A 19507-nucleotide genomic window follows, 5' to 3' on the forward strand; every position below is an offset into this window, starting at 1 on the left:
ATAGGGCAGCGTGGCAGCTCAGCAGTTAAAGATGCTTTCAATTTATCAACTGGAAAGCCACCAGCTGAGGCTTGAGCTCCACACAATGGGGTGCTTTAGCTCCTGCTAACCTAGCAGTTTGAAAGCATGCAAAGGTGAGTAGATAAAGAGATACCACTTCGATGGGAAGGTAGCAATGCTCCCTGATACCATGCTGGCCACATGAACATGGAAATATCTCTGGACAGCAGTGGCTCATTGGCCCTTATAGTCAGCAATGATGACTAGCAGAATAAAATCCATAGAGACTCCTTACAGATATTAAGATATAAGGTCATATAAACTTCAATTGGCATAATGGTAAAATAATGAAAAGAATGAATTAGGCCTAAGGTTTTGGTTGTCCCTGTACAGATTTTTATTTAGTCAGGGTCTTTTTTTTTTTTGCAAGCACTAAAGAGAATTGTAGGAGCAACTTTGTTGTGTTTATTAAGATACCAGGCTAGAAACAGCAAAAGGAAGGGGTCAATAATTTTGTCACACTAACTGCATTCATCTTTTCTGGAGAGCAAGGGATTTCCTTCCAAAGGAAAGATAAAGGCTGGGTGAGTTTTATTTTGCAGCTATTTATTAAACCCATCCTTTTGCTAAAACATTAAAAATATAATTTATTGGCCAAATAAGAGGAATTAAAGATTCAGAGGCCTCAAAATTTGAACCCTCTCTTAAAACGACTATATCTTGAACTTCAATAAGTTCTCTCATCTTGTGGGCATGCTATATTAGCTACTTTTTTGTTGTTGTTGCAACATTATGGAATTGAATTGTTTTATTTACATGTTTGACCTTTGTTTACATGTTTGACCTATGTTGACTATAACAAAGAAAAATGTGGTTTGATTAATACAGCTGAAGTTATTAGACCCATGCAACATTTCCTAGCAGAACAATTTATCAAGTTTTTTTTTTTAATTTCACGAGAAAAAAAATGAATTTAGCAAGATATTTAACTTTTTGTTTGGAAAGTAGAATTGAGGAATTGATCAGATTTTTCACAAAGATACATCTCCATGCATACATGCATGCATATGCACATTTTTTAAAAAGTTAAATGCTTTCTTGCTCAGGTGGGGTTTGATTATCTGTCTGTATTACAAAAGATACCTGGTGAGATTTTCTTTAATTTCCCATCAAATGAAAATACAAAGCACATTTGGGATATTTCTCTTAGAGGAAATCCCTAACTGCCAAAACATTTATGTAGTCTTAACATAAATACAATGTCATGATCAACAGTAACATTCCTATTAGTACTGCACTGGGTCAAATGACCCCTAGAATATTTGCACATCACATACTGACCACCACATTTTAGTAAGGACACTGAAAAACTGAAGCATGACAGGAAATATGTAATCAAGATGATAAAGGATCCCAAAAGGAAAATCTATGAGGAATAGATGGATAAGTTGGATATGTTTCACTTCAAGAAGAGAGGACTACGGGGAGCTATAACCATTTTCAAGCATCTGAAATACTGTTATGAGAAAATAAGCTGAATTATTCAGGCTTGCCCCAGAAATACAGGTCAAGAAAAAACAGATTTAATTTACAAGGAAGTACATTTCCTAATATATAAAAAAGATGATGGAATCTCCTTCATGGAAAGTTTTTTAAACAGAGGCTGGATAACCTTTTGTAAAGTATTCTATGGCAATGAATTCCTGCACTGGTCTGTAGATTATACAAGCTGATCTTCAAAATCTCTCCAGAACTCACATTCTGTGATTTACATTCCTCTGGATAGGGATATTTCAAAGCTGCTGCAAGGCCACTAAGGAGATAACTAGAACCATTGCCTTGGAGATGACATGAGAAGATGAGAAACTTAGATGTCTAGCAAAATAGTAGTGAAGATTTTGATTATCCCCTATCAGAGGTATCCTAAAGGAGTAGAGGGCAGAAGATAATGGAAATTAAGCTGTTTTACGGTTTCAGCAGCGGAAATATTTTGTTTTCTTTTGACTAATCCTTTTCCAGTTAGTAGCTGAGCTACAAATGCTTATTGGTAGATAATTCAGAAATTTGTTTTGCAGTTTCTCACGGTCAATGAAGCTTCTATAGCCAGATGAGACTTTAGAGTACTTTCAAGTCAATCTGAGAAAGCTTTGATGGTTAGTATCGATACAAGGATGATTTTATTTAAAAAAAAATGTTTTGTTTTATGTGCTAGTTTAAACAGGCAATGATTTATTTCCCATTCTGTCGTACTAATTGAATAAACACTGACACAGAAGAATAATGTGATGTTTAATTATACTGAGGGGAAAAAAGTACAACTTAGTTTTAGCTGACTTGTTGAAATGTCTTGAAAATTTCAAGATTTTATTTATTTGCATCTAGATTTATATCTATTTTAACTTAGTCATTGAAAATGAAGTGTTTAATCTCCAGCATATATTTAATTTTTATGAATATTTTATGGTTACAAGTTATGATAATTTAGAATAAACTAGAACAAATTTCTTCAAATGCTTTGCGAAAGACCAGAGAAAAAGTGAGCGGCTTTTATTAATCTAGTTGGTAGTAAATTATAGTTTACCAAATGTGCTGAATTGCACCTCCATTAGTCAGACAGGTGCAGTCCTTAAGGTTAAAGATCATGCTTGTGGGACATGACAACAATCAGCCAGGTCGGCTAGGAGGCATGTAAGAAATAATATTATACTTAAGGTGCAGCATAAAAATTAGAAATATGAGGCCATTTTAAATTTAGACATGCTACAACAATAAGAAGCTGTCTCTTCTTATGAACTATTATTAATTATTTTTACCTTAATGAGAAGGGAAATCATTACAATTTTTGGGATCAAGCTGCCTAGAAGTCAATTAACTTTGCTCCAGTTTTGCTAAGCTGTTTGGGGCATTCTAGGGTGGGCAAAAGGGCAAAAGCAAATTGGCTTATTTTCTATGAAAATTTGAAATGTGGGACTGGAGGGTGGAGGAATGTAATGATTAATAACAGGCCAGAGACTTTACTGTTTCTATTTATTTCAGGAAAAACATCTACTTAACAACAGTGCATCCACTGCCCAGCATCCAAAATACATAGTATGTATTTTGACCACTGCACCACTGAGCTATAGTGGAGCGGTGGTTGGAATGCAGTACTGCAGGTTACTTCTGCTGACTTCTGCTACCAGCAGTTTGGCAGTTCAAATCTTACTGGCTCAAGGTTGACTCAGCCTTCCATCCTTCTGAGGTCAGTAAAATGAAGACCAAGATTGTTGGGAGCAATATGCTGACTCTCTGTGAAACTGCTTTGCACAAAACTGGAAAAGTAATGAGATCCCTATAGAGAAGAATGTGGTTAGGAAAATATTAGAATGTGCAGAAATGAATAGATTAATGCTTGCTATAAAAGAGAAAGAACAAAAAATTATTATCAATGTAATGAATATTGTAAACTTTGATTGTAATTGTACAGAGACATATGTACCCAGACAACAATATGTTCAAGTTAAATATATAAGCTGAATACCGTATGTATGTATGTATGTATGTATGTATGTATGTACACACAAAACCATTTAGAGAAGGCTGCAAAGCACTGTGAAGTGGTATATAAGTCTAAGTGCTATTCTTATTGCTACATGGAACAGAAATTTTGTTAAAGGAATTTACTTAAGGGTGGCTATATAGGTCCAAACAGACATACCATATATGCACATATATTACTAGCCTAGCACTTATTGTATCTGTGTGTGCACATTCATGTGCAGTAAGTGTTAAACTTCTTCAGCCACACCCTTCCAATTCAACTTCCATTCCCATAAAGTACAGATAGAAAAAATGTTTCCCATTTTGTAGAGAAAATTAGACCTTAGAAATTACCTAGTTATACATAAAGATAAAAAGGGGGAGGGGGAGAGTGATGTGAATCCTTCATGTCTGTTTCTTTCTCTCTTTTTACATTACATTTGAAGATTAAAAACCTTAAAGGGATATGTGTAAATTGCCAGTTCTGGGAGGTGATGTTCTTAATGACTGAATTTCTGCTCAGTTATCAAGATCAATAAACAAAGCCATTTAACATTGAAAAACATAATAAACTGAAACAAGCAACACCTGGGTGCTTCCTTTCTTTTTCTTCTTCTTTTCAATTAGCATCCTATTTGCTATTATGTCAGCTGTAGGCCTAGAGAGGGTTCAGAAAGAGACAACTGTCCCAATGTAATTACCCTAACTCTCAGCTGGACCTGGGCCTTCCGATTAACACCACAGCATGGCTGATGTCTTTGCATACATCTGCCACATCATGGAGACAAATTGCCAAGGTGTTACAAACAAAAGATGATACATAGAAAGTGTTTCGGACACATAGGCAACATTTCTTTTTAATTAACCTTTTTAAGCCGTTTGTTTTTAAATCAAGAAGCGAATTGTTTAGTATGTTCACCTTTGATATAATATTGTCTCAGTTGTATCATTATAATACAATATGTGTGTGGGACAGCAGTCCCCAAATTCTTCAGCTCATTGATGACTGCATGAAGTTGCAAGTTGTTCATTGACATCCTCCCCACAATATTTATTATATGAAAATAATCTAATAAATGCTACTTTAATTAATAGTAGTGTGTCTAATAATAACAACAGCAACAACTATAATGGATATAGTCCTACCGACCCTTGGGGTGGATATTGACCTCTTAGGGCAGGGCTGTCAAACTCCTGGCCTGTGGACTGGATGTATCATGTGCTGGCCACACCCCAGTGGTGGAATTCAATTTTTTTTACTACCGTTTCTGTGGGCATGGCTTATTTGGTGGGCATGGTTTAGGGTCACATGACTGGGCAGGTGTGACTTGGTGGTCATGTGACTAGGATGGTCATGTGACTGGGTGGGTGTGGCCAACTCAATGTCACTCACATCAAGGGGTGCCTTGCCTGGCCCATCCCCTCCCAGCCATTCCTTGTCATACCCAGCCTCAGTGTATCTATAGTTCTGTAAAAATGTTGTTCACCTATTTTTGATTTTATTATCTATTTATAGATGTACTTTCATGGACCACTGAAAGGAGGAAATGGCTCACATGCTTTTCCCAAGAGGGTGACAGGCAACAGGCTTTTAAGGGGCTTCCAGAAAGAGAGGAAGGCAATGTACACTGCTCAAAAAAATAAAGGGAACACTTAAACAACACAATGTAACTCCAAGTCAATCACACTTCTGTGAAATCAAACTGTCCACTTAGGTAGCAACACTGATTGACAATCAATTTCACATGCTGTTGTGCAAATGGAATAAACAACAGGTGGAAAGCATAGGCAGTTAGCAAGACTTCCCCAATAAAGGAGTGGTTCTTCAGGTGGTGACCACAGACCACTTCTTAGTTCCTATGCTTTCTGGCTGATGGTTTTGTCACTTTTGAATGCTGGGGGTGCTTTCACTCTAGTGGTAGCATGAGATAGAGTTACAATCCACACAAGTGGCTCAGGAAGTGCAGCTCATCCAGGATGGCACATCAATGCGAGCTGTGGCAAGAAGGTTTGCTGTGTCTGTCAGCGTAGTGTCCAGAGCATGGAGGTGCTACCAGGAGACAGGCCAGTACATCAGGAGACATGGAGGAGGCCGTAAGAGTGCAACAACCCAGCATCAGGACCGCTACCTCTGCCTTTGTGCAAGGAGGGACAGGAGGGCCACTGCCAGAGCTCTGCAAAATGATCTCCAGCAGGCCACAAATGTACATGTGGCTGCTCAAATGGTCAGAAACAGATTCCATGAGGGTAGTATGAGTGCCCAGCATCCACAGGTGGGGGTTGTGCTTATAGCCCAACACTGTGCAGGATGTTTGGCATTTGCCAGAGAACACCAAGATTGATAAATTCACCACTAGCACCCTGTGCTCTTCACAGATAAAAGCAGGTTCACACTGAGCACATGTGACAGACATGACAGGGTCTGGAGATGCCGTGGAGAACATTCTGCTGCCTGCAACATCCTCCAGCATGTCCGGTTTGGCAGTGAGTCAGTAATAGTGTGGGGTGACATTTCTTTAGGGGGCCGCACAGCCCTCCATGTGCTCACCAGAGCTAGCCTGACTGCCATTAGGTACCGAGATGAGATCCTCAGACCCCTAGTAAGACCATAATGCTGGTGCGATTGGTGCTGGGTTCCTCCTAATACATGACAATGCTAGACCTCATGTGGTTGGAGTGTGTCAGCAGTTCCTGCAAGACGAAGGCATTGATGCTATGGACTTGCCTGCCTGTTCCCCAGACCTGAATCCAATTGAGCACATCTGGGACATCATGTCTCGCTCCATCCACCAATGCCACATTGCACCACAGACTGTCCAGGAGTTGGGGGATGCTTTAGTCCAGGTGTGGGAGGAGATCCCTCAGGAGACCATCTGCCACCTCATCAGGAGCATGCCCAGGCGTTGTAGGGAAGTTATTTGACTATTATTAAATGATTTGACTATTCAATTTTGCAAAAAATTGGAGGCAGTTTACATCCAGAATAATACCATTTTTTTAAAAGGGAATTAAACAATCACCCAATAATGACATCAGTTCTATTTGCATTGAATCCACAACTTCTGCATAATAATAATAAAAAAATGTTCACCGTGTCCTTAAAAAAATGCATAAAAGATTTCCAGTCTTTTACAAAAATACATATAGTTTTGTTCCTGACCAAGAAAGTCAGTTTTGCCATTTCTGTCAATTGTGATATCTTCACAATTCTTTCCTCCATTGTGGGAATTTCAGTATTCCTCCACTACTGTATATAGAATAAACTTGCTAAAGTTACCCTATATAAAACCAGTCTTCCATGAGTCTTTTCTAATTGGATATTCCTAAGTTTATGTCTTGTAATTATTGGAACTTTGTGTGTATTTGTATCCAAAGGGTTTTTCAAAAGTCCACCATGCATAGTAAAACGTATCTTTTTCATATTTCCAGTGTTGACTTATATATCTCTGATCATTTCTCTGATATCAGATGATGATGAAAATGATGATGATAATGACGATAGTGATGATATCCGTTCAATCAAGTCCAACTTATAGTCAGTCTATGGCAAGTCACTCCAAATCTTCCTATTTTGTACAATTTCTTTGAATTTCTCTATGATCTGCCTGGTCTCAGTTTTGATGGTGTTTAGCCACTGTGTTCTCTGGTGGCCTGTTTTCCTTTTGCCACTAATTCTTTCAAGCATAATTGCTTTCTTCAGTAAATTCCCCAAATGGTCAAAGAAAGTGAGATGCAGTTTCATGATTTTGCTTCTAGTGATGTCTGGTTGATGTCACATAACAATAGTAAATCTATATACAGTATATAAAAGTGAAATACCACTCACTCATCATCACAAAATCTCCAGAACCATAAAGCCTACAAACTTGAAATTTGGCACGTATGGTCCTCTTGGTCCTCACTAAGAAAGGATTTTTCTAAATGACCATCAGAGCGTTAGTATTTCGTATATTATTATTAACACGCTCTGATGCTAAGGAATTCTACTCCCACTCCCCACCTGAAAAAAAAAATCTGTTTCTAATGCAAAATACAAGCAGAGAAGAGGAGTTTCAGTTTCAGTTTTAGTTTCACAGCACCAAGCAGCTTTAGTACAGAACAGTTAAGCTAAGCCCAGTAGTGGTGGGATTCAATTTATTTTTACTTCCGGTTCTGTGCGCATGGCTTGGTGGACGTGGCAGGAGAAGAATACTATAAAATCTCCAGTCAGAGGTGGTATTTGCTGGTTCTCCGAAGTACTAAAAATTTCTGCTACTGGTTCTCCAGAACTGGTCAGAACCTGCTGAATACTACCTCTGATGCCCAGGCTCCTTGCTGTCTCCTTCTTGCTCACAAAGCAAATACTGATTCAGTTTCCAAATAGCCCTCCTCTCTCCACACTGACAGGACGCTAGCCAGATTGATGCTGGTAGACAGAAGCACACTTTCTCTTATTTTCCTCTCCAAAAACTAAGTCTGACTACATAATTTCATAGTGAAGCATGAGTATCAAGCTACTAATTTTATTTTAAAAAAATCTCTTAAAGTATAGCACAATATGAATTTCATCCTATTTATGCACATTTTCTAACTCTATTCCATAATTTCATCCTTACATGATATATTATTAATGAAAGTAGTATGAGCTACTTTTCATATACTGTATATAGGAATATGTGCACTTAACTGAGCTTCTATAATCAGTAACTGTTTTAATTGAGCTATGAATATTAATGGTGAAATACTTAATGTTCAAGCTTGTTTAACCACAGTTAATATTAAATTATTAGTGCTACTCTATTTGGCACTCAATTACACCTCAAGACATAAGGGCAATGCTTTTAAATTTTATTGAGTATAGAAAGAGAAGATTTGGGACAACACAAAGTACAGTAAAATTTTGGTTTCATGAACCATTTTGTGAAAAGGGCTTGGTGTCCATTAAATCCAGAATTGCATTATGTGCATCAGTTTATCAGTTTATTAATTTATATTTTGATATAATTTGTGTCAATTTATATAATTTATTTTGGAAATATTGAAACTTGTTCATTTTGTTTGTGTCTGTATAGGTGTGTGTGTGTGTGTGTGTGTGTATGTGTGTGTTTGTGTGTGAAGTCCAAATAATATTTTTGTCGGTTGCTTCCAAAATCCATGAATGGAGGCTCCGAAAACCAAGCTTGCTCTGTGAAAGGATGTCACAAAAGAATTTAATTCTTAACAAATCTTTAACAAGACAATCTTATTTCCATGTGACCAGGATCATGAAATATTTTACATTCTTCCTTTTGAAATTAAATTCTCACCTCATATCGTTCCTATCTCATTCCTGTTGGTCCCCGAGGCTATTTCCAAAGGTAGACAATTCTATATTTGTTTTTAAAAAAGATCTTTGGTATGTTAGGATTGTGCACAATTTTACAACCTCTTATGCTTTGGTTGTTAAGTCATTAAATGAATCCAGTTTTCCCCATTGAATTTGCTTGTTGGAAATTCCCCACGAAGATTGCAAACGTTGATCACATGACCCCAGAGATGCTGCAATCGTCATCAATATATACTAATTTCCAAGCACACCATTTTTATCATGTGACCACAAGGGTACTGTGATTTCTTTAAGTGTGAGAATCAGAAGTATTTCAGCAACTCTGACTGTTCATAATGCAAATAAGAAATGAGATTTTGAACTAGCATGTGATGATGCTGATTTGCTACACTTTGCTGCACATGACAATGGATGAATTCAGAGATTTTGACTCTTTTTTCTTTTTCTTTTTACACATGGCTAAAATGTTTATCAGCAAAGTATATTAGATAACACTCTGCTATACAATGGTACTGTAAACTGATTATGAAAGCTCATGTTATATTCTTCCACAGGCATGGGTTGATTTCTATCAGTTCGCACTGGTTCTATAGAACCGGTTGTTAACGTCACCGGTAGTTCTAAGAACCAGTAAAACTGACCCCTGCTTGGCCCCGCCCCTCTCCGCCGTTCCTACGGGCCAAAACCCAGTTTTTTTTTACTGCACATGCGCGAAAATCCTTTTCTCATTCTCCCCCGCCCTCCCCACCCCACCCGTACTTATAGCTCATGTGAGCTAATTACAAAAATTTACCCACATGGCGCCATTGCTCACACCAGCAGGAGCAGCAGCTGAGCCAGCCAGCCAGCCAGCCAGTCAGCTGTCTGTCTCTGCCTGCCTTCTGCCACCCTGCTGAGTAAGGGCAAGCCGCAAGCCCCAGTTGCCACTGCTGCTAACTGTCCTCGCCTGGCTGGCCTGCCTTGCCCTGCCTGCCTCCTGCCACCACTGCTAGCCATCCTCGCCCGCCCGGGCTACCTACTCTGCCACTGGCCTCCAAAGACATGGATCGGTAAGTACGATCCTCCAACCTACCTATTGCCACCAGTCCCGGTTCCCTGCCCCCATCTTCCCTCGCCCGCAGCCCTCCATTGTTGCTGCCTTGCCTTCCCACCAACGATTGGTAGTGAGGACGCAAAGCAGGAACTCCTGCTGCCGACACCCCCAGCCCAGTCAAGAGCCAACTCCTGGGCCGGCCGGCCTCACTTCAGCAAACTAGAAGACTCAGGAGGACTCCGGCATAGTTGTCTAACCAACTTGCCTGTTTCCTTTTTGGTAAGTTGCTTTTTTATATTTATGTATTTATTTATTTTTTTACTATCTGTTTTTGTTTTTATTAAGCATAAAAACAAGACAGATACTAAAGAAATAAATAAGCACATAAATAAAAATTATTTTACTATTTATCTTGATGTTTCTTTCTCCTTTCCTTAAAGAAACATCATGATGAATAGTAAAATAATTTTTATTTATGTGTTTATTTATTTCTTTAGTATCTGTTTTATGATTAATAAAAATAAAAACAGATAGTAAAAAAACAAATAAATACATAAAAAAGCAACTTACGAAAAGGGAGACAGGCAATTTCTTGTTACATTGATGTTATACATTATCTGTTTCTGCTTAAATCAATATATAGCAACATCAATGTAACAAGAAGTTCCATGCATACATAAATGGAAATTTTTTAAATAAAAGTTTTTTTTATTGTTTTAAACATAAACAAAAACATAAAACATAAACCATTCTCAGTTAAATAGTGTGTTGGTTGGTACAAATCACTTGTGCACAATCTCTGCAGTCTTTCCTTTCCAATTTGCATTAATCCTTATATCATGCTAAGCAATTGGCCACTAAGGAGCACCTGGTCATTAAGTGAGGACCACTTAAATTTGGGTTGCCAGCCATATGGCCACCTGCCTGGGCCTTGCCAGGGCCTCCCCAGGCCTTGGAAACTGGCAAAAAACACTTGCTAAGCAATTGGCCATTAAGCGAGCACCTGGTCATTAAGTAAGGACCACTTAAATTTGGGTTGCCAGCCACATGGCCACGCCCACCCCAGTCACATGACCATGTAGCCATGCCCAAACAGCAAGCCACTCCCACCCCAGTCAAATGACCACCAAGCCACACCCACAAATTAGGCCACGCCCACAGAACCGGTTGTTAAGAAATTTGAATCCCACCTCTGGGCATAATACAATATTTACAATTACCCCAGAACTTAATTCACCTATAAACCTGGGAGGTCCAAATAAAAGTTTATAATCTGAAAATGGGCAGCCTTTTATTACTATTCCCCTCCTTCATTTATTCTTGCTCTTTTATTATGATTTGCTGTTTTTTTTAAAAAAAAAAGAAATTCCACTATTAGCATAACAACTCCACAGATTTTTATAGCAATTATATATAAAAATGAATGCATTTATTTATTGATTATTTATTCTACTTTCATACCACTAAGTAGCTGATCAACATACAATTAAAATATCAAGGAAAATAATAATCACAAAACACACAGTGCCACAAGGATGCATGAATTATACATTTTGTACACAAGTATATCATAGGAGGTGCTTAAGTACATTGCTATGGGCCATCTGCCATATGCAACAATATGAATCATAAAGGAATCACCTTTGCACCAAGGGAAGCAGTTCCTACCCTGGAGCTAAAGCAGCATCAATCTAAGCTGATAAAGAGAGTGGAATTGTCTAACTGAGATAGATACAGGCCAAAGGGCAATACAAATTATATTTGGTCAATTATCCTGTTGATGCCCACAGGAATGTTTCAGTGGAGAAAACAGTTTAACACAAAAGAATTCCATGCTATGGCATTATAACTGTCCTAGATGCCAACCTTTTAAAATAAAGAATAAATCTCATGACCCATAATTAGCTGGTGGGAATTGCTGACAGTGCCAACTATAAGGTAATATGCTCTTTTTTTCCCCTTGGTTAATAATTTTATTGAAGTTTTTAATAAACATAATGCAAACAAATACAAACTAAACTAGAACAAAAAAGAAAAAAAAATAAAACATTCAGAAGATGTAGAAAAAAAGGCAAAAAAAGAAAAGAAAAAAAGAAAAAGGCAACAAAGATCATCACAAAGAAGTGGCTTCCAACCTTCATCACACTGTGTATAAGATAATATGCTCACTTTTGTCCCTTTTTTAAAGCAATAAAAATATTCTTCTGATAAGACTAATATAAGTAATCCAGAAATTATCATATTTTCCATCCTAATTCAGCAATACACTTATTAAGAGTTACCACAAATATCAAACATGTAGTTCATCCTTGATTAAAGAGTCCAACTTTACATTCCTTCTTTTTGTTATCCACAATCTCGACTTTAAATCATTTCAATGACATTGCAGGATTTTATTTTTTTATCAATCTTTGGCATTCAAGAGAAGTCTTCAAAGCTTGCACCAGCCTATTTGGTAAATTCCATAAAGAGGCATCTTCCAGGTTTTCTTCTTGTAGCTATTCCATGTCCCAATCCTTTTCTTGATTTGTCTTTTATATCCCAATTTTGATAATCTCAATTTTATTGTCTTTCATACCTTCAAACTCTATAAGGTTTTCCATCAGTAGAAAGTGTTTTAATACAATTCTTGGTTGTATAAACAAAGGCATAGAATAAATAATGTGAATTATTAGTACCACTTTATAAAGCCTTAGTAAATCTGCACCTGGAATACTGCATCCAGCTTTGGTCACCACACTACAAAAAAGATTTGAGACTTGGGAAAAAGTGCAGAGAAGAGCAACTAAGAAAGATGATTAAAGGGCTGGAGACTAAAACATATGAAGAATGGTTGCAGGGCTTGGGATTGGTTAGTCTAGAGAAAAGAAGGACTAAAGGTGACATGATAGCAGTATTCCAGTATTTGAGGGCTGCCACAAAGAAAAGAGGGTCAACTTATTTTCCAAAGCATCAGAGGGCAAGACAAGAAACAATGGATGGAAATTAATCAAGGAGAGAAGCAATCTGGAATTAAGGAGAAAGTTCTTAACAGTGAGAACTATTAACCAGTGGAACAGCTTGAATAGAATAGAATAGAATAGAATAGAATAGAATAGAATAGAATAGAATAGAATAGAATAGAATAGAATAGAATAACAGAGTTGAAAGGGATCTTGGAGGTCTTCTATCCAACCCCTTGCTTAGGCAAAACCCCTACACCACTTCAGACAAATGGTTATCCAACGTCTTTTTAAAACTTCCAGTGTCGGAGCATTCACAATTTCTTCACAAGTTGTTCCACTGATTAATTGTTCTAACTATCAGGAAATTTTTCCTTAGTTCTAAGTTGCTTCTCTCCTTGATTAGTTTCCACCCATTGCTTCTTGTCATGCCCTTGGGTGCTTTGGAGAATAGCTTGACTTTCTCTTCTTTGTGGCAGCCCCTGCAATATTGGAACACTGCTCTCATGTCTCCCCAAGTCCTTTTTTCATTAACCTAGACATACCCAGTTCCTGCAACCATTCTTCATATGTTTTAGCCTTCAGTCCCCTAATCATTTTTGTTGCTCTTCTCTGTACTCTTTCTAGAATCTCAACATCTTTTGTACATCGTGGTGACCAAAGGCTTGCCTTCAGAAGTTATGGATGCTTCATCCCTGGAGGTTTTTAAGAGACTGGACATCCGCTTGTCTGAAATGGTATAGGTTTTCGTGCTTGAGCAATGGGGTGGATTATTTATTATTTATTTTATTTATTTTATTTGTCAAAAGCTTACAATATAACAGAAACAAGAATAAACATAAGTTTACATACAAAAAATAGGAACTAATAATTGGGGACAATAGGACAGGGACGGTAGGCACAATTGTGCACTTATGCACACCCCTTACAGACCTCTTAGGAATAGCATGAGGTCAACAGAGGTTAGTTTGAGTGTAAAGGAGTGGGGGTTTGAGCAGGTGACAACAGAATCATGTAGTGAGTTCCAGACATTGACCACTCTGTTGCTGAAATCATATTTCCTGCAATTGAGTTTGGAGTGGTTAACATTTAGTTTATATCTGTTGTGCACTCTAGTGCTGTTGTTGTTAAATTTGAAATATTCATTAACTGGTCAGATGTTGTAACATATGATTTTATGTACTGTGCTTAAAGCTAATCTTAGTTGGCGTAGTTCAAGGTTGTCTAAGCCAAGAATCTCAAGTCTGGTGCTGTAGGTTATTCTGTTGTGAACAGAGGAATGTAGTACTCTTCTGGTAAAATACTTCTGGACTCGCTCAATTGTATTTATGTCAGATATACAGTGTGGATTCCAGACAGCAGAGCTGAATTCAAGTATTGGTCTAGCAAAGGTTTTGAATGCCCTAGTTTGCAAAACAGTATTAGCAGAGGAGAAGCTTCATAAAATTAAATTTACAACTCTTAAAGCCTTTTTGGCAATACTGTTGCAGTGAGCTTTGGTGCTTAGATCATTTGATATGAGAACTCCAAGGTCCTTGACAAAGTGAGGGTCATCAATAAGGTCATATCCACCTAGATTGTATTTGGTACATAGATTTTTTTTTACCAATGTGGAGGACAGAGCATTTGTTGGTAGATATTTGCAGTTGCCAATTGTTAGACCATTCAGACACATAATCAAGATCTTTTTGAAGGATGGTACCATTGACAGTGGTGTTGAATAGTTTTACATCATCAGCGAAGAGGACACAGTTACTAATAAGGTGATCACAAAGGTCATTTATATTAAGTGTAAAGAGTGTGGGTGCTAAAATGCTCCCTTGAGGGACACCGCTGATAACTGGTACAGGGTTTGAAAGGGCGTTTCCTATTTTTACTATTTGTTGCCTGTTTACCAGGAAGGCAGTAATCCACTTGTGAAGGGATCTGGAAATGCCACAAGAATTTAATTTTAATAGTAGTTGGTCATGTACCACAAATCAAATGCTTTGCAGAAGTCAGTGTAAATTACATCTATTGTTTTACCCTGGTCGAGAAGTGTAGTCCATATGTTTTTGCAGTGTAGAAGTTGCAAATTGCAGGACAATTTCTTTCTGAAACCAAATTGTTTATTGGAGAGTAAGTTGTTACACTTTAGGTGGAAGGTAATGCATTGATTAATAACTGATTCCATAACTTTGCACGTGACACAACACAATGAGATTGATTTGTAGTTTTCAACCAAGCAAGGGTCACCTTTTTTGAAAATAGGGATGACTGTTGCTAAAGACCATAGGTTTGTAAAAATCTGATAACTCATATATTATGCTTAGTGGTTCTGCTAAGGTAATGGAGAGCTTTTTTAAGAAGAATGCACATAACCCATCAGGGCCAATAGATAAGGATGGAGGTGGCTTAGTTGTCATACTATTAGGAAATGAGGGGCATAAGCCATTACTATTAACAAAGACTGAACTGAAGAACATGTTGAAGAGGTTTGCCTTAACAGCTTCGTTGCTATAGTCTTTCCCATTAGGACCTTTTCGAGGTGGGATGGTTTTTGAATCTTTAAGTTTGGTGTTTACAAAGTTATAGAAGGCATAGGTGGATTTTGTGCGTAGAAGATTTTCCTCTTGCTTGAAGTGGTAATAGGTGCATTCTGCCTTTATCTGTCGGCATAAAGTGTTGTATTGGTTTTTAAAGTTAGCTACGTATTTAGTTTTGTTTTTCCCCATAAGGATTTTTTTTTTAGGTTGAAGTTTTTTTATTATTTTGGGTAGATTTTTTTTTTGTTTAGGGGGGTTACTAATGGTTCATATAGTTCAATGACTCTTTCAAGTTCAAGCAAGAAAGTGTTATAATGTTCTTCTGTAGTGTTACAGTCAGAGAACAGAATGTGCCAATCAAGAGATGATAAGTCGGCAGCTATGAGTTCATAATTGGCTTTTTTAAAATTGTATTTTGGAGATCCATTATTATGATCCTCTTTTAGTGGGTGTAAATTTAGACAAAAGCCAATTATGCTATGGTCACTGTTTGAAAATGGTTCCTGTATTTGTGGGCCATAAATTGAGTTTGAGCCTGTTGCAGAAGATGTGGTCGAGGCAGTTGTTTAGTCTGGTGTTGTTATATACTAATTGATCCAGTCCCAGTGTACTAACAACATTGTATAGCATTTAATGAATGGGTTCAGATGTACATTCATTTAGTGTCAAATTTATAAGAGGTAAGTTGAGGTCACCAGGGAAAATAAGAGGGTGTGAGGAAGAGGCAGCCCATGTCCATAGTGAAGTTAGCTTGTTTGCATGAGTTATATCATAGTCAGGGGCTCAATAGCAAAGTAAGAAGTGGATTGAGATATTTAAGGACAGATCACAGACAATGGTTTTGGGAAGAGCAAACTCTTGTTTAATTTGAATCTTTTTTAGATTTAGAGACTTTTTATAAAATATAGCGACTCCACCTCCTCTATGGATTTCACAATTAGACCGATAAACTTGATATTCTCTTACAATGGCAATGGAGTCTGGGAAAGATGCATTCAACCACATCTCACAGACAAATATGATGTTGAATGTGGCTGAGCTTAGTAAGATGAAGAATTCATGCATTTTATTTGCAAGGCTTCTTGCATTGAATAGTTTGCATTTAAGATATGAAAGAGTGGATCTGGAGGAAGTAAGGGGCATGCATCCCTAATGTTGATGCTTGGGTGATGATTATTGTGACGTGGGTTGTGGCTCTTGCTTTTGATACAATCAGCACAGTAGTCGATGTATAAATTAGTATTACCTAAATCATGTAGTCTTTTGAGCTCAGAAAGTAGTTCCCTGGAACATACATGTTGTTGTAAGATTAGATCAGGACAAGAACGAAGGTTCTTGTGGTTGTTGTTGCTCTTTGTGAGTGAATTTATTGAGAAGATAAATTTGCGTTTGCTTGATTCGTTTTTGCAAATGATCCTGCAGAGGCGAGGATCTTTATTTTTGAGCTCAGGACCAACACGGGAAATATCAAGTATTTCATCAGGGGAGATGGTTGATGCTTGATATTCTCTGATGATGTTTTGAACATTAGTGATGTCATCATTTTCATTGACCACTAGACCAAATAAGATGGCATTTGGTCATTTCCATTCACACTTCTTTTTTTTTTAGGTTGTGGTTTGACTTTGGATTGTTTTCCTGGCATGGTGGTTTGTTGAGAAGGTTTGTTGATTGGGTTGTCAATCAAACAAGATAATCAATGAAGTAATATCACACCAAAAAGTCAGTTATACTAATCACACTAGTCAATTAATTTAACTAATCAATAATCACTCTAATAATTAATTATAATAATCACTAAATACACAGTCAATTAATTGCACTAATCACTAATTTATACTAAACATACTAATATTCAAAACAATTAATTAGCCTAAATAATAACCATTAGTCACTAATAATCTGTAATAATCTATTAATCATTAAAGATAAATAATTATACAATTAATTAATTAATTAGTTAAGATCAGTTTATCAATTAAACAGAGTTATATTAAAGGGAATAAAAAGAATATTAGGGCAGGAAGAGAATAATGGGGGTATAGGGCAGAAAGAGAAGATTGGGTTTGGGTGGCTACTGGGGGTTATATAAAGAAGACATGTTTTAGGCTGAAAATGTAGGTGAATGTCTTTTGGCAGAAGGCTACTCTTCTCTTGTCACTTCAGATCATTACCTAGCAAACTTAGAGATCAGGTCTGTCTTTTCACGGATCCCCTTTGATCTTTGGTCAACGATCTTGAGAGTTTTACTGGAAGGTTAGCGCTCCAGGATCCGGCCTTCAGTTGTTGGAAGTTCAGTGGTTGGAGCTCTGCCATTGATCGAGGCTCCAACAGCTCTGAGCTACAGTGCACCCTGGGAAATTAGGAGCTTCGGCTCCCTGAGATCTCCGGTGCAGGCAGTGAACCCCACAGGTGGTAAAGGCTCCAATGGGCTCTGGGCTACAGTGCTCCTCGGGGAGATTAGGAGCTTCAGCTCTCTGAGATGTCCGGTGTAGACGGTGGTCTTGATGGGTGATAAAAGCTCTAATGGGTTCTGGGCTACAATGCTACCAAATAATCGGGGACTCCAGCACTCTGGGATCTCCAGTATAAGTGGTCGTCAAGGGTGGCAATCAGGTGGTGAGTGTTCTGGAAACTGCCCCTCTGTCACAGGATCAGGTGAACAATTTCTGATAACTGATGCAGGCAGTGACCCAACAGAGCCTCTTTTGATCGGGGATGATCAGCAAATCTTCCCACGATCAACCATTCAATTAAATTAAATCAGGAAGGGAAATGGTAAGAGCCCCACTCGCAATCAATTGACCAGCAGAGAAAGAGCCTCACCTTCCTAGCTATGCGCCACAATCTTCAGAACCCATCTTCACGACTAGAAGGCTTCCAAGGTCCCTTCCAGCTCTATTCTATTCTACTCAAATCTGGAATATCATTATGAAATTGTGGGAGTATCTTTTTACTTCAAGAAACTGCCTATTGTTCAGAAGAACCCTGCAATCTCAGCATTAAAAAAGGCTTTCCCTACTATGTCTAGCAATGAAAAAAAAAAGATTCCGTTTTAAAGATTCTTAAATATTTACAGTTTAGTTAGTGAAATTAATTGCCTGAAAACCTGTCAGGCTCAAAAGCACACACAGCAGGTGTCTCTTTGATTTAGTGTTCATTAACTGACTTTTGCTGCTCTTTTGGACAAACACCCTGAAGGTGAGCCTGTAAATCCTATTTAAATTGCTTCTAGGAAGATATAAACATTTCTATTATAATTGTATGAGCTGACTGGCTGCAGAAAAGGAGAATCTGTTTTCTGCTGCATTGATACAATCATACATACCTTGCTGAAACCACCAACCCAACCAAGCAGAAGTAGAAGAATAGTTATCAGCATTTCACAGGTTCCAGATGGCAAATATTTGGCAGCTAATACCCAACCACTGACTCATAAGAAGCCATTTCATTTGTCATTAAGGTACATCGTTACTGGTGAAATTGTGTGTGTGTGTGTGTGTGTGTGTGTGTGTGTGTGTGTGTGTGTGTGGTTTTGAAAGGAGAATGAGTCATGAGATATTTTATATATTTTATATACCATGACTAACAGAAAACATCTAAATCTTTATGTGATCTATATAAATGCACACAAAATGGGCACTAAGGCTGCTAGTGAAGTTCAAGAATTCCCCCCCACGAACCAGTTAATTGCTTTCCTTTACACTTTAGATTAAAAGATTTAAGAAGTTTTTCATGAAAAGTTTTGATAATTCCCCCTCTCAGGTGGAAGAGATGCCATTTTCTATACATATGGCAAGGAGTTCATTGTAAAAAATGCTTTAAATAATGTTTTAACCAGAAAATTTAGAAAAATCCAACACAGACAATAATAGTGACTTTGAGAAAGCTAATTTTCTGGTATTTATTTGTTTATATTGGATTAATACTATTAATACTAACAGATAACAGATAATCAGAGTTGGAAGGGATCTTGTAGGTCATCTAGTCCAACCCCCCACCCAGGCGGGAGACCCTACATCATTTCTGACAAATGGCAATCCAATCTTTCCTTGAAAGTCTCAAGTGATGAAGTTCCCACAACTTCCGAGGGCAAGCTGTTCCATTGGTTGATTGTTCTCACTGTCAGAAAGTTTCTCCTTATTTCCAGGTTAAATCTCCCCTTGTTCAGTTTCCATCCATT

This window comes from Pseudonaja textilis, chromosome 3 (assembly GCF_049901715.1).
Source record: "Pseudonaja textilis isolate UNSWEBS1 chromosome 3, rPseTex1.2, whole genome shotgun sequence".
Taxonomy (NCBI): Eukaryota; Metazoa; Chordata; class Lepidosauria; order Squamata; family Elapidae; genus Pseudonaja; species Pseudonaja textilis.